Consider the following 27088-nt stretch of genomic DNA (forward strand, 5'->3'; position numbering starts at 1 on the left):
CGGAGTTGGTATCGTCGAAAGTCTTTACAGCGCAGTCCCAGGCTCTGGGCTGGCTGTCTTGGAGGGTGTTTTCTCCAGCTACCCCTCTCCCGGCTCTGCCAATTATGTGCCACTTTGTCTTGGTGCTATGATTGCTTTCTTCGGAGAGGGAAATTCCTCTTTCATCAGTATGGACGCACTGTTTTCACACACCGCAAGTGCTGTGCTGCTGTGTCACTCATCCTATAAGAGCCAGTTTCAGACGAGGAGGGCTGACGAGCTGCCCGGGGATTGGCTGCCCCCGGCTGGGAGGGATTTGTGGGGAGGAAGGGCTGCAGCTTTACAGCAACAGAGTTTAGACTGTCTTTGCTTCATCATCTGAAGGCAAAATTTTCCAGATACGGCAGACGGCTCCCAGAGTACAATACACAGGGAATGAGGACTATTTACATGGAAATTTCTGCCTCATGATGCAGCGGAGAAGCCTCGGCCGCTGGATTCTGCCAGATGTTCCCGGGGTTACTGTAAAAGGGAAAAAGAGGCAGAGCTAAACAAGGTAAGAGAATCACCCCCCCCCCTTTTTTTTTTTGAATGTTTAAAGAGTTTGCTGCAGTATATGGTGCATTCCATGTGTGTTGCTTAGGGAAGCCAGGGAAACCGGATTCCACTAATTCAAATGTAACACTTGCCGGGGACCCTGGAGTTTTACGTAACATTTTGATTTGAGGGAAAAAAAAAAAAAGGAAGAAAGAAAGAAACGGCAAAAGCTTGAATCTGTGCCGCCTGACTGGGGTGAGGCATAAAACGAGTGTTTATTTCAAAGAAGAGATCCATTTTATTACTCAACAAAAACTGTGAATTCCTGGGAGCGTTCTTATGTTCTTGTTCTAGAAAATTTTCATTACTGCCCCAGTTCGCTCCCGAATAAATAAAGTTTACGTTGATCCTGCTATTTGAAAACGGACTGGTAATGAAGAAGAAAAGGAAAACTTCATAGTAAATAACCATCGGTTGAATGTTTAGCCAAAAATACGTCTATGTGTTAGAAATTAGGGACCCACCTAGCCCTATAATGCCACGGCTTTGAGTTTCAAAAGCACATTTTTTAACAAGCCAGCAAGAGGTAGCTTTCTGACAAGTTTTCGATACTGTAGTTCAATGTTTACATTTCTTTTTCTGAGCCTTTGTTTCCAGCTTAAAAGTGGAACCATTATATTCAAAAGTAAAGCTGGGTTAATAATGCTTACTGCAATTATCTGATCTTTATGCATTTTTAATGAGAACACACAGCCAGCAGAATAATTTAATGAGGGCAGGCTAGCTTTTAAAGCTGTGTCTTCACTATGCCGAACCATATCAACTTTCTTGCCGAGAAGCAGCAGGGAGAAATGATGGAGATTTATTTTTAACACACTTGGCCCAAGAGAAGGAAATGATATATTTGTTAAAGAATTCTTTCTGCCCTTTTCCGTTTTAAATTTCTGCCAGGCATGAGGAAACTGTGCTTTTTTGTTAGGCCTCGGAAGCATGTGTTTACAATAAATGTGTAACATTTTTAGAATAGTTAGCAAGCACTGAAGCGAAGAAAAAAATCTGACTTGCCTAACCACTACTACCGTGAATGCTCTTCGAGAAACATTACTGTCCTTTTAAAAGACAAAGGTTAAGTGGAAAGACAATTTGTTAATTTGGTAATATGTGCATTGGGGAGCTAAATAAAGTGGGGGAAAAAAGGAGGGCATGCTTATAATCTTTAAATAAGATGAAGTTTCTTCAGCTATCCTGCCTGTTTTCTGAGGAGCAGTTCAAATATTCATTTAAATAAGGGCAATGCCACGTAGATTCTTCCAGACCCACTGTTTTTACTTTCAAGGAGAAGTGCAGGACACTAGCCCAGAACTTCTGACGTCATCCCCCAACTATTTCTGCTGGGTGTTCTTTTATTCAGGCTCGTGGAGAGGAATATTGCTTTACGTCCTGGCCAGGAACATTCTGACTCTCACTTGGCAGGTCTTGAGTTATGTCTTCATATTTTAGCCCGTCCTTTCTAAACCCTAAACCCATCTCCAGCGTAAATAGGGCATCTCCTACCTGCCTCACGTCGGGCGGGTCCGAGCAGGTTCTCTGCAGGGTTCTGGCCGTCCTGGCGAAGAGCAGTGGGGAGCGGAGCACGGGCTTTGCTTCTGGCCCAACTTCGCCTGGCACAGCCCAGTACTGCCACCTGGGTGGATAGTGCCTGTGGCCTCATTCCCAGTTCCCCCGGAGCCACTGTGTAGGACCAAGGTTATGCCACCAAGTTCGTGGCTGGCCGTGATGGTGGGAACAGCTGCTTTTACATAAAGAGCACCATGCCTGGTGCAGATGGGCTGAAGGAAGGGAAGTCCAGTACTGCAGGCTGTTAATCTGTGTCACAGGTGGTAACCTGGGTCGGAGAGATCAGGGGAAGGTAGCATTTAATATGGGGCCTCTGAAGGGAGAATTTCCAGACGAACAGACCGGAGTTCTGGGGAGTTCCCGGTTCTAGTTTACATTCCCTTTCCAGCTGCTTGTGTAGCCCTAAGCAGGCACCCTCCTTCGTTCTTCTCTCTCTTAATAGAACTGAGTAATACTTGCTACACTTTTCTCTCATAATTCCAGCATTCATTTTGAGAGGCCTTGACCTTGTACCAAAAAAATAAATAAAATAAAATAAAATAAAATAAAATAAAATAAAATAAAATAAAAAGAAGTCATCTGTCTCTTGCTACAATGAGCTATTTAAAGTACAAAGGGATAAAACCTCCGTATTAATGAAACAGTTGGCAAATGCCTTAGGGTATTAAGATAAATAGTCATATTTCCAGAACCCTTCACTCTACTGTGTGCTCAGGTCAATTTTCTAGGGATATTTATCCTTAAACCAACAAACAAAATTTCCAAGGAATTCAGAGCATTGCTGTTTGCATTTTCTCCATCGATCTCATGCAATATACCAGAAGCTGTGCCAACCAGACTATTTCAGACGTAGGCCTTGTAGTGCCCAAAGCATTTAGTGCTATTTTTGCTTTGACTTTGCATTAAATTTGTGAGAGTAGATTGAATAAGAGAGAGAATATGAGGAAAAGAGGAAAATACGCTTGCAAAATATACTGGTTATGTAGCTTTACTGGTTACCGGCCTGCCTCCTCTCTGCTAGTTGTTTTAATTTGCTGTTGCTATGGCGAAAACAAATCAATATCACATGGCCACCAGCCAGTCCCGCGCTCGGGGAGCGCCATCGAAATTCAAGATCAGGCACTCAAGATTCCGAGCGAGAATTGGGAGAAAAGCATTTAGATTTGAGTTTGAGAGAATTCCTGACGATAGACTGACCAGGCTCAGTCTCTCATGCCCTTCCTCTCCCTTTCCTCCTGCACTTTCTTACTGATAATGAGAGAAGATGGGGGAAGAAGGCATATTGATTTGTTTACATTTTCCAAAATGACAAAACGTACCGTCAGCATAGAAGCAGGTTGGTAACGTTGCAAGGGGTAAAGGATTCTGACTGATGAAAGGTGATAAAACTGTGGGGCATGTTTGTTGAAAACATAGTTTGGGGGCCTTGAATATCTCTGGGTACAGCTGCACCTGAAAGCTGACAGGGTCAGAAACAGTTACTGTGTCATATCAGGCAGAGAAATCTGGCAGCTCGAGAGAGCGGGGGCAGTGGAGGCGAGGGGCATTAGAGAAAGGTGGGGGTGTAAACCATCAGCCAGTAGCAAAGTCAAGGCAAAGCTGTAGGTCCAGAGTCAGGCCAGGTGAGCACGGAACCCCAGGGACAGAGAGGAACAGGGTAAAGGACTTCGCTCCTTTCACAAAGTCTGCCCGAAGGCCTGGCAAGGAAAGAGAGGAAGAGGCTGCAGAGAGAAGCAAAGGGGTCATGCGCCCAGGCGTCCTTTCTGGAATGGTCCACCGAACCAGATGGGCGGAGTTGCGCTTGGCCGCGTGGAGCCAGGGACTTGATATTTCACGCGTTGGTTTCTCTCGGAAGAACGAGGCAGGAAGACTTGGCTGGGCTTTTAAATTAGTTACAATACAGTGTTTTTCTCCTGGTTTTTTTACTCAGCTCAGTTGTTTCTTAGGTTTTGTGTGCAAACTGGGGGTTGCAGCTGTGATAACATTCATAGTAAGCAGTCCAGGGTGGCGTCAATGCTGAGTCTGCATCAGGTCGGTGCCTCCGAAGGCTCGGCAGCCGAGGCTAGTCCCGCTTCTGTTGTGAGAGTGAAAACAGGTGTGAAAGGTAAAGCCCCAGGGTTTCTTTTGTGAACCTGAGCCACAGGCCAGTGGACAAACTTTCAGCTGGCCCACTCCCCTTGACGCGGGAGAAACGCTTGGTAATAAAAGTGGACCCAACGACTTACCTTAGCGCTCTGACAAAGAACGCATTGTCTAGAAGATGCTAGGTCAGTATATTCCATCAATCAGTCAACAAGTGTTTATTAAACACCTCTTGGGTTCTCTGGCTTTTGCTATTCAGTTAAAACGAGTCAATTACCTAATACCTGACTTAGTGTATGTGCAAAATCAGCGGCAGAAAGAAATGATGCAAAATTGTAAGTTTTAAAGACTTTAATAAGTGTATTGGTTAATGTTAATTTCACCTTGACTATCAGGCATTAATTGTAGGTTTCAGATCGTTCTTGGTGTTTGGTGGGGGGAGAATAAGGGAAGGAATTTTGAGTTTTAAATGTCTATATGCACTTTCCTCACCTCTGTTACTTTCCTCAGCATAAGTGCTGTTTAAATAACATATAAAGATGTAAGATGGGCAATAGACCTATGAGAATGTGCTGGAAAGTCCCAAATAAGAGGCCACTGAGAGCAATCACCCAGTCTCAGCAAGCTGAGATTCAGCCCCAAAGTGACTGGGGAATATGGACGCATCTAAAAAGCCTTAAACACCAGTCACCAAAAGGAAATCCTAGATCCTCTCCCATACTCCAGAGCCTCGGGGTACCTGGGAGCCCCTGATGTAATTATCTCGCCATCCCCGTCCCAGTAAGGAAACCTGATTCCCCACCCTGGAGCATTAAACTACCCCCGCTTTTTCCCTTAAAAACAGAGTTACTTAAAAAAAAAAAAAAACAAAAAAAAAAACGGTTTCCCCTTTTAAACACAAAGTTTTTTCTTTCCTTTGCTTATTTGTTGTTTTCTTTTTCTTTCTTTCTTTCTTTCTTTCTTTCTTTCTTTCTTTCTTTCTTTCTTTTTACTCTAACTTTTTTTTTCTTTACTCTAACGTCTCTGTGTATTTTCTGGGTGCAGACAAACTGCAAGGTTAAGGACTCACTTTGTGGAGAACTGAGTGGGAGACTGAGGGACGTAAACGAGCCTAAAGAAGTCTTTTTAGTTACGAGTCTTGGCAGGCAGATGGGCTGTTCTAAGGTTTAGGAGCATCCAGGCAGCTGGCTGCTGTACGAGCTTGTGGGGGGGGGGCGGGTGAGCCCCCCTCAGAGGACAGAGGGAGGAGGCAAGGAACACCCAGCACTGCAGGTCCTGGGTCTTAAGAATTTGCAATCCACGATCGCTGGGGAACAAGATACTTACAAACAAGATAAGAATAGGTCAGCACACAAATGTCTTCAGAAGAATAATTAACATATGTATAGTTTCTTACACTTTACAAAGGGCTTTCACAGACCTTATCTCAATTAACAGTTCAAAAAAGAGGGTTTAAAAAATCCAGAAGCCTAAAATTAGAGCACTGGGTAAAGCTCCTGGAACAGATGAGTTATAAACTGGATTAAAAAAAAAAAAAAAACTTTTATTCATTTATTTTTGCCCGTGGTTAGTGACTTGAATTTTGAAAAGCAGGAAAAACTTCTAAGTATCCCTGGTGCATGTACACATGTCACTATCTCCTGTCCCCACAAGCTTTCTTGGACAATTCCTTGTAACCAGTACTGCAGACAGCCTAGTTCCCAAGGCAGAACAAGAAGAGAGGCTGATGGCTTTGCTTTCTCAGCTCTGACTGTTCAGAAGGCACCAGGGGACAAAACCTATACTGGGTTCGTGCACCAGCCTAGCCACATAGTAGCCAGGTAAGTTTGGCTATGGATGGCAGGGAGGTGCTTCTAGAACATAAAGTTCATTAATGGTTGTAAATTGCCCGCACACGTGGGAAAAACCAAAATTCAAAGTATTCCTTTTGCCTATGAGAGCTTCTCATTGAGTCCTCTTAAGGCCTGCTAATGGGGTGGGGGAGAAATTAATATTTTACAACATATCTCATTTAATTTGAGCCTTTGAAGAATATCACAACGTTAATGCTCTCCCCGCAAAGTTAATGATGGTCCATAGAACGAGAGAAGTTCCCAAAGGTTCAGTAACACACCCGTGAGCCCATCGCTAATACTTGCTAGAGCCAGTATGTAAGCTCAGACCCTGACAGGGTAGGCAGCACCGTGTTTTCAGCTGAGCAAATGAAAAGGAGAAAATAAAAATCATTCATTTTCAGAAAGAAATAGGTGGAGGTAGGAGGGCAATTGTTTTTAGAGATCCCAGATATGACTGATACAGTTCATATTATGACGCCAAAGTGCTAGGTGTGATAATAACAGTGATGTCTTACAGGTACGTATCCCTTCAGTTTTTATCACTTCTTTAATGGTCCCAACATTTCCTTCTTGTTCCTGTTTTATAATTTAAACAAAAACTGAACTTGACTGAGGTTAAACAATGTGTTCAAAGATTTTTTTTTTTTCAGTAGCCAAAAAAAGCAGAAAAGCTAGTCCTCAAAGCTATGGGAATCTGTGCACATGATATTCAATGAGATAAAAGTCTTTAAATGAAGTCACACTGCAGTCTGACTTGGAGTATTCTTGTAATGGATGTTGCACAGTGGATAGAGCCCAACCCAAGCAATTTTGGAAAGACAGTAATATTTTTAATTAAGATATTGAATTATTTTAAAAATCTATAAATTTCTGGCATCCTAGATGCAAACTTCAATTAATCAACTAAAAAGTATTGGTGAAGCATACATTATATTAGTGATTTACTAGTTGTAATTTTAAATGCTCTGGTTGTTCAAGCAAGCAGAACTTTGTTCGGGCTGGAGTAGTAGATAACTTTATAGAAGGAAGCTCTATCCTGTAGCTCTGAATGGATATATTTTGTCCAGATCAGTGGTCCTAAAGTGGGAAGTCTACACCCGACCTAGGGCAAGATGATTCACTAGGTAAGGAATAGCTGAACTTGTGTCTTATACATTATTTAGCTCATCCTTTTAAAATGTCGATTTTCACATATGTTGGATAATATATGTAACATATTAGCATTGTTATGCAAGTGTAACATTTATAAATAAGTAACAACCTCATGACAGTTGTGCCTGCTCAAAGATATTTTTCAGGTAGGGGTATTTGTTCAATAAAGTTCGGAGAGGACAGGAGTCAGAATTAGAGAAAAGAAAGTCATCTCCAGAGGAGGAAACAGCATGACGTGATGTAGGGGGCAGTGCGGAAGCTTAAACTTGTCTCTGGAGAGCAGGGATTAGATGTTGGGGAGCAGTAGGAAATAGGGGTAGTGGGGAAATAGAACGTGGGGGAAGTCCGAATATGGAAGACCTGAAGAGCTATGTCGAGCTTAATTTTGTTACTTATAACATCATATCTAGTGTTTTAAAAGTGTTCAATTACAACTTGTAAGAGAGGGCTGGAGATCTGAAAATTTGTAACATATGATGCCACTGGGGGAAAAAAAATCTTTTGCCATATTCTAGGTATGATGTGGGAAAAAGTGGGCTTAGAATAGCATTGTGAGGATAGAAGAGAAAGGGCAAATCCAAAAGGTCCTTGAAGAGAAAATAATGGAAACTAGTGAGAGCTTATAAGAGCCAAAATGGCACTGGAGTTATCAGGAAAAATGTCAGTGGAACCCTAACAGAAAACAGGGGCGGATGGGAAAAGGAACCAATCAGTAGGAGCGGGGTGGTGGAACGGAAGAAGATGATGAATGGCGCGTTCTGGTCGTGGTGTTTTAGCTAATGGTGGGTCATCCAAGTGGGCTATTCCATAGACATCTGACAGTGTGGGAACGGAGAACAGCTTAGATGCAGGGCTTCAAATGTCAATTGAGACATACCTGTGTTGCAGTCATTATCCAAGCCAAGGATGCTGACAACCTCCAAGGCAAAGGGACCATAAATGGAGGCAGGCAGATGACCAAGGATGGGCCTTGGGGGAGGACTGCCAGAGGCCTAGAAGAGCAGAAATGCTAGCAAAGAATCGGGAAAATAAACAGCCACAAAGGAGCAAAATTGTCAACAAAAAGTGAGTTCTAAGACTCTTAAGCACCGTACCGCAGTCTCCGTGGTTCCACGGGATGACAGTGCGGCTTCCCACACTGCATTATCCCGCTGCGCATGGTTGACCCTCTTTGGCATGAGTGCTCAAGCCAGGGCCCTCTTGAAGGCAAATATTGGTTCACTGTAATGGTGAAAGTCTCAGGATACTGGATGGATAGGGAGATCTTCCTGCTGCATTTTTCATATATACGGTAGCCTTTTTTTAAAAAAATAGATTTTCAGTAATAACCAGAAGAAAACACTTAAAACCAGCAACTATCAAGACTTCAGCGTCTGTATCTTGAAATACACCTTTTGGGGTGGTGTCATTGGTTAGAATGTTAATTCCAGGGCGATTGGAGATTTCTCTGGACACCGGTCATCCTATTCTCACAGACCCAGAGGTCTGTTTATTCTTGAATCCAGCAGGTCTCTGCCGAACCCAGCCATTAGGAGCTCGAGAAAATGAGAAAAGCACTCAAAGTGGGTAAACGGTTGCCGTCCTCATAGCAGACCCCCGCAGTACGTAAACCATAGCACCACTTCTCAGACTTCCACGTGCATAGGGAATCAGCCGGGAATCTTATTAAAAATGAGATTCTGATTCAACAGATTTGGAGTGGGGCCTGAGAGTCTGCATTTCTAACAAGCTCCCGGACGATGAACACGCTGCTCATCAGCAAAGCTCTAGAGCACAATGGCAGTTTTGCTAACATAAATGTAGATGGCGGCAGACCACTGCATCTGGCGTGGTTTTCAAGGAGTGCTCTCTGGGGCTGGGAGCCAGGACCTACCTCCTTGACACAGTAAGCCTTTCCAAACTGCTCAGGCTCAGAGTGGGGCGAGGGTGAACTGACTTATGCCGTGGGCCTTGCCCCAAAGCCTCTGTAGTCAAGGGTGAAAGGCAGGGCCTTGGGCTGTTTCCAGGAGTTCTGTGCTTTAGACAGCTGGTCTGTGGATGTCTCCCCGTGCTCGTAGTAGAACTCTGACCAACTCATCATCTCCCTTCATGGTGCAGGGAATGTCATTCTTCCCTTATTCTCTCCAAAGAATATGAAGAATAGAGAGGACGTGTTAAAGGTGATGAAGATCGCATCTGTTTAAAAATGCTACTTTTAATGTTTTGCAGTAGAAGTGAAGACAGTTTTAGAAATGATAGCTGTCTAAGGTGGTGGCTCAAGGGAAATGTCCAGGCCTGATTGTGGACAGCTTTGTATCTTGTCACAAGTCTTACACCTTCTTTTGTGTCCATCTCTCTTTCCTTCCTTGAATGCTTCATTTTCCTGTCCATCTGCACGTGGCCCCTCTTTCCTGGGCCGAGTCTAGCTAAACTGATTTGAAGGAAGTCTTCCCTGCCCAGATGCTGGTTCAGTTCACACACAGATGGCTGGTGTTTTCTTGCATTTTTAATTTAACCAATAGCCTTTCAAGAATGAAGGGAAACGAGTGTCAGTTGAGTATATTGAGTGCCTGCTATATGCCAAGCCCTCTGCTGGGAGCTTTGTGGACATTGACCCATGAAGAATTTTTATGAAGAAAATAAAGTCCCGGGAGCTGAGTTACTTGCGAGGGTCACACACTAACAAGTGACAGAGCAAGCGGTGAAACCCCAGTCGGTGGTCTCCAAAGGCCCGACCTTTTCCAAAGGTGCTTCCTTGGGGGTTTGCTTTAGAAAAACTTGTCTTACATTTGTACATACTGCTAGCCGAATTCACTCCACTTACACTTGTGTGTAAGACAGAACACAAACAAGCAATTAGTGGCATACTGTTCGGGCATGAGTTCAGTTTCAGCCAGGAGCTCCCCTTCCCAAAGGGACCTGATAAATCGCCAGGGATGGCCAGAGCCTTCTCTCCGTTATTTGTTGTCATTTGTTGGCCTTTTCTTTACTCTTGAATCTCGTGTGTGTGTGTGTGTGTGTGTGTGTGTGTGTGTGTGTAAGAAGCTTAAAGACCTAAAGATGTCAACTTATTGATACCTTAAATAGATAACATATGTAAAAGCCCATTATCGGCTGTGGGGCATGTACAAGAGGGAGATGTGTTGTGTTGTGGCTTTGCTGTGCTCTGTGAAAGTTCTTAGAAACCGCTTTTCTTGTCCCCCGCCTTCCCTCTTCTCTCACATGCGTGTCTCCCATCCTCTGCCGAGGCCCGTGCTGCTTGTTTCTAGTGCGTGTACCCACCATCCTGTTTCTTGCTTGGCCTGCTCCTGAGCCAGCCCATCATCTCTTTTCTCTTGCTCTTCTCTCTGCCGTGGCATCTCTCCCGGGCACCCCTGCTAACGGGCACACATAGTTGCCCACTGCTCCTGGGGTTCCGCTCACACCTGGCTCTTAGCTGATAGAAAGGTCTATTTATTTGCCCCCTTAGGAAGCCCATCCTTCCAGCCCTAAAGTATCAGCTTCCTGGCAGCCACCACAAAGACCATCCCCTCAGGAAACAAAACAAACCCTATCTCCAGAGTTTCCCTGTTTCTTTTCTTTCAAGTTCCCTGTTTGCTAGTAGGCTGCAATTAAGAGTCAGGATCAAAGGGAACTAGCTGCCTCTGGGGCTGCAGGGACCCACCAAGAACTTTGGTCTCCTTAACTCCTTACTCCCTGTGATCTGCTCACCTGCACCTCTCTGTTCTGCTGGTGCTCAGGTGTTGGGGCTGCGGGAGCTTGGGGAGATGCCTCGGGGCCTCAGAAGGGGCTCCTCACACACTCGAGACCCTAATAGCCCCTCCTCCCGACTTAAAAAACCCACAAACATAAGGTGAAGATCAGAGGCAATCCCAAACTGGGAGGAATTGGAGGGATTATCTAGCACAGCTCATGTCTACCCCCCACCACAGCCCTGCTACCCAGGTTCTCATGGCTTCTTTCCCCTCTGTTGACTGGACAATCACTGCCCCAGAGTGCTTACGAACTATAACATTCTGTTGTAAAATTCAGCCTTGTGCTGAGACGAAATGTGACTCCAGTGACCTTCACTCTCCGGCCCTCGTCTGGGCTTTTGGAGTGACCCAGATGCTTCTTCAGTGGATGAGTCTCTTCATATATTGAAAGATGGCAATCAGGCTGCCTCTCATAGGAGCAGCTGGCAGCTCCCTTATTTAGGATGTAATACATTTATTTATGCAACTTAGCCCGCTCTGAGTTTCTCTTGGGTCGCTCTGAGTTTCTCACGTTGACCCATATCGCTATCCTACTTGAACCTTGAACCAGCTGTGTTAGAGAAAGGGGTAGGGCACGCCGTGTTCCCTCAGCTCTGTGCAGGTGAAGTGAGGAAGGTCAGACATCTTCCCCAATGGCGTGGGATGCTTAAAAATTTTTGTCAATCCCAACAAGAGGCTATAGACGCCTTTGGAAATACCTGGCAAGATGCTGGGCATTGACTTGCAAAACCACCCATAGGATGATGGATAGACAGATTGATTTAGATGGATATATATGTATGTAGACAGGTAGAGAAAGACATTAATATATACGTAAACACATATTGAGCCGTAGACCCAGATTTAGATTAATATATGTAGATAGTTACAGATAAATATTTGTATATACAGATAAAGTTAGGTAGAGATTTAGGCTAATATATATTATGTATTTAGATTAATATACATACACAGATAGATATATGCACACAGATATATACATTGATATGTACACACACAACAACAGATCTAGATTAGTGTGTATACAGACACAGACAGATAATCCACACAATTTGAATACCACACTAAAGCGGCTTTTAGACCTAAAGCACTTGTTCGGGGTGTTCTTTTGTTGTGTTGTTTCTGGTTTGGGACTCAACAAAATGGTGATCGTTGTCGCCGTGGCTCTTGGTCCTCCTGAGTCCCTCCGTGGCTGAGCACAGCCCCTCCACAGCTTGGAGACATATTCCGCCATCAGCAGATGCCAAGGTCACCGAAGGAACTAATTAATCCCAGCTCCAGTCGACAGCGAGCTGCACTAACCTGTCCTCCTTCCTCAGAGAGGGAGAAACCAGGAAGGATTTTCTCCTTCAGTTCCGCCCGGGGCCTACTCAGGGACACCCTGTGCAAACAAAGGAAGGGCTGGTCAACTGTTTCCCGACTAGCTGGCCAGGTTTTCATCTAGAGAAAAGCCCGTTCAAGGGCTCTCAAACATGAGTTGAGAAAAGCCTTCCAGATTCTCTTAGGAAAATTCCCAGGTTGATATTTAACCTAAAGATCCCCAGGCCTCGACTCTGCCTTTTTTTTTTTTTTCTCTCTTTACTACTAGTTTTACTAATGTCCATAAACCCAGCCAGCACTCTCGTCCATGCTGAAAATGTGCCTTTTTAATTAAAACTACAAGTTTTCTAGCTGACCACGAGGGAGCATAAATTTCTTCCCCCTCGGGGTAAGATTGATGTCGTATCGCCCAGACCGTGCTAAATAATTGATCAGAAAAAGTAATTGAGAGGAGTGCTTATTTTGGGAAATGTTGGCAGCCGATAACCCAAGATGGGAAGTTGGAGAACGTTGCTGTTTAAAACATGGTGGAAACCGGAGTCAGCATTAGTCTTCTTAGCCAGATACATGTTGGGTCTTGAGTTAATGGTTGTGTGCCTGTGGATTTTTATTTGATGTTCTGATCTCTTCCTTCCAGGCTGACAATTAGTGCAGAGAGTCACGACTTGGGCTCTGTGCTTTGTCAACGGTAGGGAGTCTCTGTCGTAGATCCGTAGATCCGGTCAGGTCAGTGCAGTTCCATCCCGGCCCTCTGTGTCTCCCCCGAGGGCCCCCCCCCCCCAGCTGCGAAAGCGGGAGGGACACGGGCTCGGGCGTTAGTTTCCCTTTACAGTTTGGCAAATCCCAGCACCTTCTGGAGTTAGGTTTGTGACACTCTCCATCTTGCTCACTGGCTAAAAACAGAAGAAAAAAAAAAACCCACCAAAATCAAAACCATATGTTCCACAGAATATCAGGCTTCTAGTGAACACTGTGCTATCAAATAATCACCGCCGACCTAGCCCCATATTTGAAGGCTACAGGCACAGGAGCTGATCTGCTCCGGCCGGAGGCTGAGGCAGGTAGAGAAGGGCCATTCTGTTTGCTTCCTTTCTCAAAATGGCACATCGCTGGAGCCTTTCAGCTTCTAGTGGGGGACGCAGAAAGAGACTGCATTTACTGACTTATTTCCCTTCCCATCTTCCTTCTTCCCCTCACATTTTCAGGATTGAAAATTAGAAACACTTTTCTCCTACATGCAAAATTTCTCTCTTTCTCTCTCTCTCTCTCTCTCTCTCTCTCACACACACACACACACACACACACTTTTTTTACCCCCTGCTTTGAAATGGCAATTGCTGCCAGACAGGGCTTCTCCAAGAACCCACTGCCGTCCTCTCCACAACAGTCAAAGGGTTAATTTAAGATGTAGCCAGCTAGTGAGATGTAGTAGCTAGTTCAAGAGAGGGGTCACCCTTTGGCGACAGGGGTTCTCAGGGTCCTGCTAATACGTTATTCCTCGGTCTGGGGGTGGGTCACACAGATGTGTTCACTTTGTGAAAATCCAGTGACTGGACACTTAGGATGTGTGATCTTTCTGTTTTTAATAAAATGTTTAAAAGTGTAGCTGGCTACCCGGCACTGTCTATTGTAAGATAAAGGGAAGTGGGTGGGATGGCACCCCATATCCTTTTCTCACTGCGGCCCCGCCCCCTCCTTATCTGTTCTCCCCTCTTTCTGGGCTCTAGCAGTGGGCTCTGTTCCCACGACTAGTGAGGTCCCTGAAGCACCATCGCATCCTACCCCTGGGCCAGGGGGAAGTTCATGCTTCACATTCAGACTTGAAAAGGAGATCATCATCATCCACATCAAATAATAACCATAATAATAGTGCCACTTTGGTATGGTTTACAAAGCATGTCCTTTTCTCCTCCTGTGCTTATGTTTTATGTCTTACAAACACGTGCAAGTCGTGCTTAAAGTGTTGTGGGGTTCTTTTTTTTAATCCTATTTGGCAAACAAGACCAGTGGAGGGAAGGAACTGTGTGAGGACCGCAGATGGCCGCACCGTTTGCCCTTTCTTCCCGTGTAACCCTAGATTTGTGGGAGTGCGTATAAGTCAAGGGAGTGCAGGTCTCAAAAAATAAATAAGAGTGACTAAGGATGGCAAGAATGTACAGCTTGCGGGCCATCCACAGGGATTTGAATCCTGGCTTCCCCTACTTAGGATGAACAAAAGTCACAAGTCACTTGGAACTTTGATCTCCTGATTGGCCCAGTCGATCAAGGTGATCATTCCGTGTTTCAGGATTTTTGTTTAGATTTGGGGCCACAAGATACCAGAAGTGCCCTGCACACAGCGAAAGCCCTGTGTCAACAGGCTGATCATCATTCACTTAATCTTTACTTGTTCTGCCGGGGCAAACACATTCTATTTAGTGAAGTTTTCTTGGCAAAAGAAAAATTTGCAGAAAAAAAAAAAAGTACCGTGTGAAAGGTTGAGGAAATATGTCTTAAATTTTCCTCATTTCCTTTCCTGTCATGGAATTTGTTCTCTGGTGCGACAGATAAGATGTATAAATAAACCGCAACGGTGAAGGTAATTCGTGCCACAAGGGAGGTATAAGGTTCCTTGTCAGTAGACTCCTGCTGTGCAGGTGAAGCAGGGAAGTCTTCTTGGAGGAGGCAGCCTCTGACACGGCCTGTGAAGGAAAGCACCCATGCAGGTTTCTCTGGAGAGTAGGGCAGAATCCAGAGAGTATTCATGGGAGCACAGCTAAAATGTTTGGCATGATTATGCCTCAATTGTGGAGGACCCTGAATGCCAAACTTTGAATTTTGAACTTTATTCCAAGTACGGCGGAGAGCCACCAAATGTTTGTGAACAGGTGAGTGGGGGAGCAGGGGGAGACGTCAGACACTGCTTGGGGAGATAATTCTGTGAGTACAGCTTAGAGCTGAGAGCTGTGGGCACCCAGGAAGTCATGGAGGAGAGAGCAGGTGACAAGGATCCGGCAGGGGTCATGCACTCATACAGGAGTGGCTTCCCAGCTGCTGGGGCAGGACCCTTGGAAGCCAAGGGAAAGGGAGGGAAGTCCGGGATGACCCGGAGACCATGAACTTCAGTGACAGAAACATTCATGACACCGGAGACAGACACATGCAGGAGGATGGGGAAAGATATGAGATTGGTTCTGGTCACTGGAAGTTTGAAGTTGGAATGTTGTCATGGAAGTATAGGTCTGGGCTTCCATAGAGTGCAGAGCTGGGAGTCCATTGGGGACTCATCCACAGAGGAGTGGAATTTGAAATCATAAAGGAGTTTGAGATAGCTAAGGGGTTCCCTCGGAGAACTAGAAAATGGTTGATGGCACAGCCTTGGGGAGCACTTACATTTGAGGGGATCTCCTAGGCACACTCCCGGTGGCAGGGAATCTGAAAGCAAAGAGATTTGCAGAGACAGCAGGTGTTCTTGGGACAGGTGTGTGGGCCTCAGGGCGTCTCTCAATGCCCTTGGATCTGTGAGAAGCAATCATGCTGTTCACTATGTCCTAGAAATAACGTGGGCGGGTGATGTAATATGGATGAGTATTCGGTTCTCCTAAAACCAAGTGCTAATGGGAAAGAAAGAAAGTTCAGTGACAATGAGGACTCAGTCTGGTACCTTGACGTGCGGAAGTTAAGACGGCACCCTGACCTTTGGGAGACACCTGGAGGGTGGCGACTGGGAGGCTGAAAGGCAAGGTGCCAGGACAGTGGAGGTGAAATCATTCAGAGGGAGTGGGATATTTAAAGCAGTCGAAGGGATGACGGAGGGAAGCCGGAGAGGAATCAGGGCTAAGGTGAGACCGTGTGGGACTGAGGGGAGGTTGACTAGGCTGGCAGAGTGATGGATAGGATGAAACCACCCGGTTTTTGAAAATTTGTGGGAACAGGTCTGATTCTGCTCTAACAGGAAAGGTGAAAAGCATCCGATAAATTGGAAGGAAGGAGTAAGTTGAGGACCAAATGCTTCTCCAGGGAGAGTCCCAGAAGCCTTTGCCTTGAAATGTATCCTGCTCTATTCAAAGTAACTGTAGTGGGGTTACCGACATACGGCATCGATCCCCAGTTATTAGTGAGAGATAGGCTTTACCTCATTGCAGGCTTCTCTATGACATGGCACCTGCTCGACTGTGGCTTCTTTCCAAAGTGTTACGTCGAAGCTTTTTGTTGTTCTTCTGTCTTTTTATCATTTTCCTTAGCTTTTCCCCTCATTTTGCTTCGGGTCAGCAAAAGGATAATCACGGGCCTGGCACTCTTCCCCTAAATAACAACCTGCCAATATAGATGCCACTTGTAAAGCTTCCTTATCATCCCACTCCCCCATGCATTTTCAACTTGAACCTGGTAGGTAGTAGATGTTCACTAAATGTGCATGGAATGCAGTGGAATGATTGAAGTGTTTTATTAGTGAGACAGGCATTTGTATAGATGATTATTAGCTGTGAGTCATACTTACAGAAACTCACAGTCCATCCTCCACCCAAAAGCACCCAGAAGTTTCTATTCCGGATGAAGAGGGTATGTGTTCTGCCCCCAGGAGACTGCACGCACGTCTGTGTAGCTATACTTTAGTACTGAAAGAGAGGCCAGCTAAGCCCCAGCCCCTTCGGCCAAGGGTTGTTTTTTTGCATTTAAGCCTCAGAGTAGTTAGTTGATGAAGGCAATGGGCGGTCAGAGACTTAGAACAAAACACACACGTGGAGGAGGGGTTTGGAGCCCCTTAACTTTCACAGGACATTTTAGTTGCTTAATTGCTGTAGGACACATACCTCTGCTGACGTTCAGTTGCACGGTGTATCCAGCACATCTCACAGGATGGATTGGCCTATTTATTTACCCTTGAGGGCCACCTGAAAACTAAGTGAAGGACAAGCATGCCCCCAGTCGAGGCCAGAATGAGCTCCTACAGCCATAGGACAAGGTCCTATTTCTCTTCTGCGTTCGCTGCCCCACCCACCTCCAGCTCCTAGAGAAGAAAGAAGTGTGGTTTCCTTCCCAGCCCATTTCAAAGCCCTTACCAGTTACTCCAAACGCCGGTTTCATTGGCTGCACAAATTCTCAGGAAGCTTGTTTAAAAAGCAGGTGACAGATTCCTAGGCCGTGGCCCCTGAGATGCTCACTTGAGATGTGTGGGACAGGGCCCAGGAATCTACATTTATTACAGAAACAGAGTGATGTGAACACAAATGACTAATAGACCTCTGGGCCCAGGGGTTAAAGAGACCATTTAAACCCTGCACTCAGATCCCGGCTGTTTCACAGACTACAGGCTCCATTTCAGGCAAAGTTTAACTTGTACCTGAATCTCAACTTTTTGAAAAAATGCACTTAATAATACTTCTCTGGGTGACGATTAGGCTTAAAGGGGATCACCCATGCCAAGAACTTTCTATCCTGCACAGAATAAAGAACACATAGTTTTGGCTATATTTCTTTGACCCAACACGAAGCTACTGGGGAATGGTCCCCACGGAACGCCGTGGACCTTCTAGACAATTCCAGAAGGAGCAGCGACTCCATCGTGACTGTTTCTGCAATTTCTTACAGTCTTGTATCGCTCACAAAGACATTCCCGGTTTTGCCACAAAATGCAAGAAGGCTGTTCCTCAAAATAATTTTAGGCCGGACTTCTGGGCACACTTACGTTTGGTAGGGGTGGTAAGACAGTGAGGCATATTTCCCTAAACCAGAGGAGTGCGGTTGCTTTTGACAACAGGAGGACCAGGCCACATTCAGAAAGCTTCATACAGTGCATATGTGAAAATGGAGCACTTGACCCGGCCCTGTGACAGCCCATGCCTTGAGCTGTTTCGGCAGATAAAATTGATTCTGTCCCCACTCGGGCCGTTTTTAGGTCATTCGAGCAGATGGTAACTGGCTCACATTGGGACCAAACTCCTGAACTTAAACTTTTGGAAGTGAATGAATAAATGAATGGATTTCCTCGGGGGCCAAGAAACACTCCTGACATCTGCCAGTCTGTCCTGGCCTTCTGGTCCCCGGAGAAAGGTTGGCCCTTTGTTGCTCAGAGAACAAATAAGCAAGGATTTGCTGCAAGGTGTTTCCTGCAACCGTGCGTTCCTTCCTTCCTGGCCCTAGTGACCCAGTTGCCTGTGCTGGAAGACTCGATGTGGCATGTCCTGTTTTCCCCCCACGAGAACCCTTCGACAGCAGAGATGCTTTCACAAGTTAGGTGCTTGCTGGTGCCCCGGGTCATGAGATTTGGGTCACACACAAACACAGAGGAAAGAAGGGTGGTGTGGAGTCCGTTGATTTGATCGGCCCACGGGAAAACCTAAGGACAGAAGAGTGAAAAAGAAATTCAAAAATAGAGGAGGGAGTACAAAGAGAAATGTATGGTACTCTGGGATGGAAAAGTCTCCGTTTCAGCTTGCAGTTGGGGAAGATTTCTAAATGCTTCCAAATCAAGGGATATCTGCAAATCTTCAAATCCATTGTGAATCATTTTCAAAATGCTCATTCCCTCCTCTCGGAAAGCATTGATTAAAATCCAGCCGTCTGCTGGTGCACTGATGCTCCATAAAGCAAGCAAAACAAAGTTGATGGATAGCCAGCAATCGCCATGAGGAGTTAGGACACACGTGTGCACGCACACAGGCACTCACTGCGAAAGCCAGTGGGGGACCCCTGAGACTAACCCTGTTTGGGTTGGGGGCCCCAGACACTTAACGATTAATCTAAGGCAGGAGGGAGGGAGAGGCCATCAGAATGTGGCCGGTCGGGCCGAATTCCCATTGGAGTGGGTCTTGAATTGAGAAGGATGCCTGGATTTAGGTAACAGCCAAGGAGAGCGGAAGACATCCCGTATCAGAGGAAACTGTTCAAACAAAAGCCAATAGGAGGAAATGAGCTCGTATTGTGTACACACATGGGGTTCCACAGAAAGGAAATTGCCTGATTCAGGACACGTCCGATGCCTCCTGAAGCTACAAGGCAAGGCCGGGCCTGTGTTCCCACAACCTGGAGAGTGTCTTTCTCAAGCCAGGGTTGGCTGCAGTGAAACCGGTAGGATTTTAGCAAAACTACCCACATTCTTAGACTTCTAGAAACTTCTATCACAAGATGTGTCCTTGGGGACCCAAAGGGCGATTCCTTATGCTCTTGCTTGTGCTTTAAGGTATATGGATCTAGGAGAAGGTGGGGAGCAGGCACTTGGCTCAACTGTTCGGGTACTTTTTTGGGTAAAGCTCATTCATTCTTCAGGCTCCATCAGGCAGCTGAGGCTCAGCCTGGCAGACCCACTCCTCTCTGGGGCCCTTTTTGGCTTCCTGGGGTGGGCCAGGCCAACTGGGACAAGGCTTCTTGCTGGGCTCAGACGGGTTTTACATGCAGGCGTCTCAGCTAGACAATGGTGGCATCAACAGTCTTGCTACCTGCCAGCTTCTATCCAAAATACAATCCTGACCATGAGCTTTCGATTCTCTAGGGTACAGCCTGGTGCGGCCTGGTGCCTCATGGGGAACACAGAAACAGGCATGACATTCCCAGCCCCCAAAGACTTTAGGATCTAGAAGAAGAACATTCATTTCAGTAAACATCATAAGAAGTGGAAATTTCCCTGGCACCACTGAGCCCCTGGGGTGGGGGTGGGGGGGCACCTATGCATTGTTTAAAAGCTTGGAATGATCGGGACTTGTGGGTTTGGTTTTTTTTTTTCCTCCTTTGTGTTGCCTGATTGACAGTTTGAGTACAGTTGAGCTTGGATTTGTGGGGATGCTACTGTAAGTGGCATGTATCATGGAGTCCTTTCTATTGACGTCATCTCTGAAAGCAGTGCCCACAGAAGGCAAAGCGCAGGCCCAAGTAGGGCTCCACGCTGGACATGGGGCCCAGCGATGTGCTCCCGTGAAGGAGCGTCCATCGTGCTCTCTCCCCCCCCTCTGCCTCAACCCCCAGAGCTATGGTATGCTTCAGGCGTCCTCCCTCCATCCTCCCCCAGGTGACCGTCTGCGGCAGTGGCCAGTGGCGGGCGTGCGCGGTGAATGTAGGAAAGAAAGCCCTCCAGAAAGTGCACTGTGCTTCTTGAACATCTCAGGTTCCGCTGCGGTTTAGGTAGATGGATTTTCAGTTGACTCTGGAGGATGAAAAATTGGGGTCCTTAAATCATGTTCTGGTGAGGCACAACAGCAACAAGATCAACTCCAAGGACATGAGGACTAGAGTAGAGGGGGGCACCATGGGCCGGGAGGGTGAGCGGCTCTCAAGGCAGTGGAGATGCTCCAGAAAACAGCAAGCAAAGAAAGGGGCGAAGGGTGTCACAATCTCCTTCTAATTAGCATGTGCCTTCTAATTAGTGGCTTTTGAGGCTTATCAAGTCTCATCTGTAAACTAAAACTAATAGGCAGTTAGGGCTTTTTTTGTTTTCTTGTTTTTTTTGCGTTTTTTTTGTGGGTTTTTTTTTTGTTGTTTTTTTTTGGGGGTTTTTTTGCTTTTTTCCTCCCTACCCTTCAAGGGAAAAACACATGAATTAAGATTTAATTTGCCAGCAAACAGCATAATATGTACGCACGGAAGCAAAACTGTGTTATTCAGCATGGCTACGGCTGGATATTTAGGGAGATTTTTTATCCTCAGGCATAGATCTTGTTTTGTTATCATTCATCAGAAGCAGCAAGAAAAAAAAAGGGGGGGGGGGGTAGAGTGCAAACTTCTCTGAAGATCCCTGCCTGTTCTCTTTACATCTCTGTCTCCCACAGCATCAAAAAGGCAAGAAAGAGAACCACACCCTTCTCTTGGCCACAGCGTGGATAGTATTTTGCCCTCCCCGCTGGCTAAAATGACGAAATAAAACTACAATTCATCTCACATGACATCGGATCATGGCGGTTTCAAAATTCCTCATAGTTTAAAGGCTGATTTACAGGATTAGGTCATAGAAATGCCTGTAAAATTCCAATGTGATTATTTAGTTCTGTTCAGTTTGTTTCAAATATTACCACACGCCCCAAGGAAAACCCCACTTGTGAAGATCTTTGTAATGAATTGAAGTTTGCCTGCGTGACTTTTTTTTTTCAGCTCTCCTGAGTAAACACGGCTGTAATTTCGAAAGCAACAAATTGAGGGATACACAGGGAAAAGGGCACCAGTGCCCAATAGTACTGCCAAACTGAACATGATCAGAAAAGCTAAGAAAAATCTGGAAACTAATAGAGACAAGTCAACTTATATTCAGGATGGTCCCACGAACCCTTGAAGTTCGCTGAGAACCATGAAACTTTGGCTTTTTCGTGTATTAACAGCCCTTTTGTGCCATTGTTTTACAATGTAGACCAGCTGATAATGTGCCTTGTTCCTCATTGACTTTGCGATCTCATTCTTTGCCACGAATATAATGGCCTGTTTGTTTTGCTGCTGATGCACACTGGCCAAAGAATCAGACATTTGTTTCACGGGTGCTTGTTTTGAAGAAATCAGTTCTGGGTACATCTTTACACTGCCTATAAAAACAGAGGCTCATCTGCGTGAAAGATACCCCAGGTCTGCACTGGGGTGGGCGTCCATGTATCCACTACTATAGAAAATGAAATTGAAATAAAATAAAACTTCATTTCAATGTAATTACTAAAGAGCCTGAATTATAGGCTATGCATAAAGATGTACACTTTTATTAATTATACCAACATACAGCAATTTGTACCGGCCAAGAGTATTTCTCATAATGGCTCTTAAGAAGTTCTTATTAATGAAGAGATAAGAATGATTTATAAGTAGTTTTACAGGTATTTATATCTAAATGAATGGTAATGAAATGCCTGGGAAGTTTGGTCTCATAAGTAGGGTAAATAATCCCATTAGAATGACGCTAAGACTATTAATTTTTTCAGCAAGCGCACACCCCTTCTGCCCCCCTTTTTTCGTAAGTAATTCAAAGGTAACCTTTAGCCTAGTCTGGGGGTGGTTTCAACTCACAAGGGAACTCTGATCAGTTGGTGGTGGCTGCCTGCCTGGAACCTTGTTTTGAGAAGTCTTCCAGTGCCAAGTCTAAATTCATAGGGAGAAAGTGCTAGGATTGATTAGTCATGCCTGCTGTGGACGGGCAAGGTGGGAAGAGGGGAACTGAGGGCTATCCATTTGCTACCCTTGGCTGGAGCCTTCAAAAGTGCTGCCCAGTTGGCATTGTCACAAAGCCACCCCCAGAACGCACTGCAAACTGATCGTAACTTCAGCTACTGCCAACGCAGTTGGTAGGTACCTTCAAAATCCACAGTTGAAGGTTCTTCCTACGAGAATGGTAGCCGTTGAAGTATCTTAATCCGCTTGAACCCTGAGTAAGAAAAGTAAGTTGAATTTACGAGTATAGCTATAGAAATGCATTTTTACTCTTCCTAAGTTTGAAGAACAGAATTATTTACAACCCTTCTTTCTGGGTGTGATATTTGGGGAAGGGAGTAGGGGGGCTGTTCCACGGGGATGAGCCCTTCAAAGTGGCATTTTGATATTTCTTTTTTTTTTTTAATTTTTTTTAACGTTTATTTATTTTTGAGACAGAGAGAGACAGAGCATGAATGGGGGAGGGTCAGAGAGAGAGGGAGACACAGAATCTGAAACAGGCTCCAGGCTCTGAGCGGTCAGCACAGAGCCCCACGTGGGGCTCGAGCTCACGGACCGCGAGATCATGACCTGAGCTGAAGTCAGCCGCTTAACCGACTGAGCCACCCAGGCGCCCCGGCATTTTGATATTTCAAGCGTAGTCGTTGCATTTTTTGGAAAGAAGGTGAACAGGTGCTTATTTCCCTTCATTAAAACAAATCGGAAACTCAGGGCCAGGTCCACAGGACAGGCTGATTTTCTTTCATTTCTAAGTTTAATAACAAATAACACACAGGACACAGGAAGGGAACCAGCTCTCTTAAAGCACCCACTGTGTTCTAGGCACCTTGACAACCGTTTTCAAAATGTTAAAAAATATATGTATTTAATGCTCCCAGCTTCCCTGAGAGATACAGAATATTGTCCCATTTTTGAGATCAGAAAAATGAGGTTTAGGAAGGTTAGCTGTTAGGTCAATATGGAGCTTAAATTGGAACCCGCTTCTAAAGCAGGCTGAAATGTCTGTGTGAAGTTCAGAATTTAAACATAAGTCACTTGTGCCAACTTTTAAACAGGACTTTTGCGGTGACACTTTAAATATTGACAAGTAATTCTAGAACTTTAGCATTTTGAGAGTCCTCAGTAAGTATTGGCTACTACTATTTCTCTCCCTCTCTCTCTCCCCCTCTTCTCTCGTGTGCACATATACATACATAGGTGTGTGTGTGTGTGTGTGTGTGTGTGTGTAGTGAATGTCTGTGGAACTTCAAATGTTTATTGCAAACCACTTTGCCTTTTTATTTCAAGAAAAAGTGAATGCCTACTTTTTATCTTAGAGAATTATCTAAACCTAGAAAGGGTAACTTTTTATAGGAGGATAAAGACTACAAAGTATACAATAAAATCAGCAGTGTGTGTAAGAAACTAGATTATCATCCGACATTTCATACAGTTTCTAAATTGTAGTTCTAATCCAGAGGAAGTCTGCTTTTAGTTAAACGCTGTGAATAAACCCCTGTTTCTAAAATTCTCCGTCTCTCTTTTGGTGGGAGGGGGCAGTATGGGGTTGGCGCTAGAGAGAAACTTCTTTTATTTTTTTTTCCTTTTTCTCTGAGAAGGCTTTTTATTAATTTCTTTTCCTGAATTTTTGACCCTGTAAAGAAAAAGAGAGCTATTGTACCAAACCACACAACAGGACAGGCTCCCCCAGAAGGGAGTTTTCCTTCCTGCTGAAGGACACAGATAGCAGCTTTATGAGCTGGTTACAGTCAGCTTTATCGCAAAGCCAGTAGATTTTCTTAATATACTTATTGCTGTTCTGTAAATAGCACGGGGGCAATCATGAATCTGAATCACTTATGGGGTCCAAATGAGACAGATTCTGGTAATCTTGGGGAGAAGTGTTAAGTAGACTCAGTAATGAAACTAGTAATTGGAATTTTTTCTAATTGTGCGGGCTGTTAGTTTCCAAACTAATCCTTTGAGTGCCTGTTGTCTTCCTCTGAAATTCACTGAGACACTGCGTGCGGGAAGCACTTTATCCACTATGTAAGATGCTCCATAAATGCCAGCTGATAATATTAATGATAATAACTGTATTAAAATTTTAATTAAGACATGAAGAGAGCTCTAAGATTGCCCACCATATTTCTTGAAAAAGAGAATTCATTAAAAACTGCAGTGTGCTTTATTTGTTTCTTTATGGTCCAGGATATTTGGAGGAACAGCACCGGAATCCTGGCTGTATGTGAATCACTAAAAGCCATCAGAGAACAGGCTGAGACTTTTTTGTCTTTAAAATGGTATGGTACCCTGAGTTTTAAAATTCTGAATTGTCTTTTGATTCCCTTTGAAAGAGGGACAGGCGAAAGAGGTATTTCCTAAGGTCTAGCAGAGCTTTTTAATTCTAGAAGAATGTCACTGTAGTTCTTCTCAGGGCTCTTTGGGAAAGCATCGTTTCTCTCCTGTCTCTCTTGCCTCTTGGCTGAAGTTAACGATATGATCTGGGACACTACTGTGTGGATTCAGATGGAAAGCGTCGAGGCTATTGAGGCAGTGGTATTCTTGGTTACGTGAAAACTGTTTAGAACTCTAGATGCTTTTAGTTCATTCATTAGTCAGACAGCTAAAAAAAAAAAGCAGAGTGGTTGGAAGATTAATAATGTCACTTACTCTATTTTAATCACATTTTGGTTCGGTGGTATTGTTTTTATTTTAGACAGTTCATAAGCAGTTAATATTTGAATCTGCAGACCATTGCTCTACCTGTGATTTCTACCCCAAAACATACGTGTGCCCAAATTTTGAAAACATTTAGTCCGCATCAAAGCAGATAAGGCAAATCCTTCATTATACTTTTTAAGTTTTTTTTTGTAATTTTTACTTTTTAAATTTAAATTTTAATATTTATTTATTTATTTGAGAGAGAGAGAGAGAGCTCACACACGCACTAGTTGGGGAGGGGCAGAGGGAGAGAGAGAGAGAGTCTTAAGCAGCCTCCACACTCAGTGCAGAGACGGACGGGGCTCGATCTCACAACCATGAGATCGTGACCAGGGCCAAAATCAGGAGTCAGACACTTAACCAACTGACCTACCTTCAGGTGCCCCGCCTTCATTATACTTTTTAAGCCTAAAATGATTTGTCATCAGACAATCTCATTCTAGTTCAGTGTTTGATGTTGCACTGGAAACAGTGTTTCTTGGCAAATATCCTCCCCGCCATTTATTAGTAGTCCTGGATTTAACATGTAATTATTTTCATATTGCATAACAATTTACTTTTCGTAGTATTTCACAGACATGTTTGAAGCTCTTCTACATGGTTGAATAGCTTAGTTGATTAAAGCAAGAGACCATGATTATGGGTTGCTGATACCATGGACTTATGCTCCATTCCAGACCTTAGCCAACCCTTCTAGAACTTTGTGCTCTGAGTCCCCAAGGGGGTCAAACCATACCATGATATCTTCAACCACGTGACGTACAAAAAGAAATTCCATGTTCACTATTGCTGTTAAGAATAATAAAATCCAGATAATGGATTTTTTTTTCCTGAGAATCTCCCCTTTTATTCTGAAACCCTATAAAATCAAAGGAGGGGAAGAGAAGGTGGAGCTGTATCCGAAATGTAATGTTAAAACTGTCTCATTTGGTGCCTTAGTGGTTAATTTTACACTAGTTATGTTTTATTATTAGATGTAATAATAAGGAGTTATAATTTAACGTTTTTATGCCAAGTTCTATGTAAAGTGTTATGCAAATTTTACTATATTAGGAAGCTACAATTTGCAAGCCATTGTCACTCTGTTCATTCTTTTATTTAATCTCTTTCCTTAAAAGTTGGCCAGCCCCCTACCACAACCTACTCACTGTGAGCTTGAATTATTCAAATTAACATCAAGTTGTTTAAATATTAAACTGCATTTTACTTGTGACTTACTTTTCAGCAACATTATTATAATTTCTGCTGAGCAGTTTGGACAACAGACTATGATACGCAATCTGCTTATTGTATCAACTAAGTGGGCAAGGGTCATGTCAATGAAAGTGTGTCCAGACTCAGCAAAATAATGTGATTTCTCTAGTTGGTTACTTTCTTGCCTTCTAGGATGTTCAGTCTGGAAATTATATCCACTTTATAAATGTCTCTTGATCTTCATAGCATTTGACCTGTTGTTCAGTTTTAAACGAGACAATGACATGTTTGCAAGCATAAAAGCCCACAAGGCATTTTTAGAATTTTTTGCAATTTTTTTGTTTTATTTTCTGATGATAGTTGCTTCCTGAAGAAAGGATATACAATATTCAATATCACATGGTAAGCATTTGGATCTGACATTCTACATTGTTAGAAGAGCTGCTTAATATCTAATAATATGAATGTACAATAATTTGTTTTAGCATTTCCTGTCACTTTACATTGGTTCTAATTTTTTTATTTTTATAAATTATACTGTGGTTAACATCCTGATATGTAAATATTTAATCCCATGACTGATTCCTTTAGGATAAATCCCTCAAAATGGGATCTCTATGAACTATATATGTTTTCACCCTTTGAATGTTGGAGAATACTTTTCACTTTCATGTAGGAAATATATGATAGAGTATATTATTTAGAGTAATAATTTCCCTCAAAATTCTATAGACATTTTTCTATTGGCTTTTAATGTTTTGTACTGCAGAAGAGAAGCTGATCGATTTATTTGTAGTTAACTCTTTTTGGGACAGAGGGGCTAAATCATTTTAGAAACTT

At 44.1% G+C, this 27088-nt stretch overlaps 1 protein-coding gene across 4 annotated transcripts in view; it reads left to right on the top strand.

Moving 5' to 3' along the window:
- The first annotated feature begins 290 nt into the window (after positions 1-290).
- The window catches only part of MBNL2 (muscleblind like splicing regulator 2), a 158004-nt gene continuing 131206 nt past the window's right edge, over positions 291-27088 (top strand). For 3 of the 4 annotated variants that reach the window (XM_042979456.1, XM_042979461.1, XM_042979478.1), the window contains exon 1: positions 291-535. The gene's annotated coding sequence lies outside the window, so the exon portion shown is untranslated. The remainder of the gene's footprint in view (positions 536-27088) is intronic. The other variant, XM_042979470.1, reaches the window with a different exon arrangement.

The sequence above is a fragment of the Panthera tigris genome, chromosome A1 (assembly GCF_018350195.1).
Source record: "Panthera tigris isolate Pti1 chromosome A1, P.tigris_Pti1_mat1.1, whole genome shotgun sequence".
Lineage (NCBI taxonomy): Eukaryota > Metazoa > Chordata > Mammalia > Carnivora > Felidae > Panthera > Panthera tigris.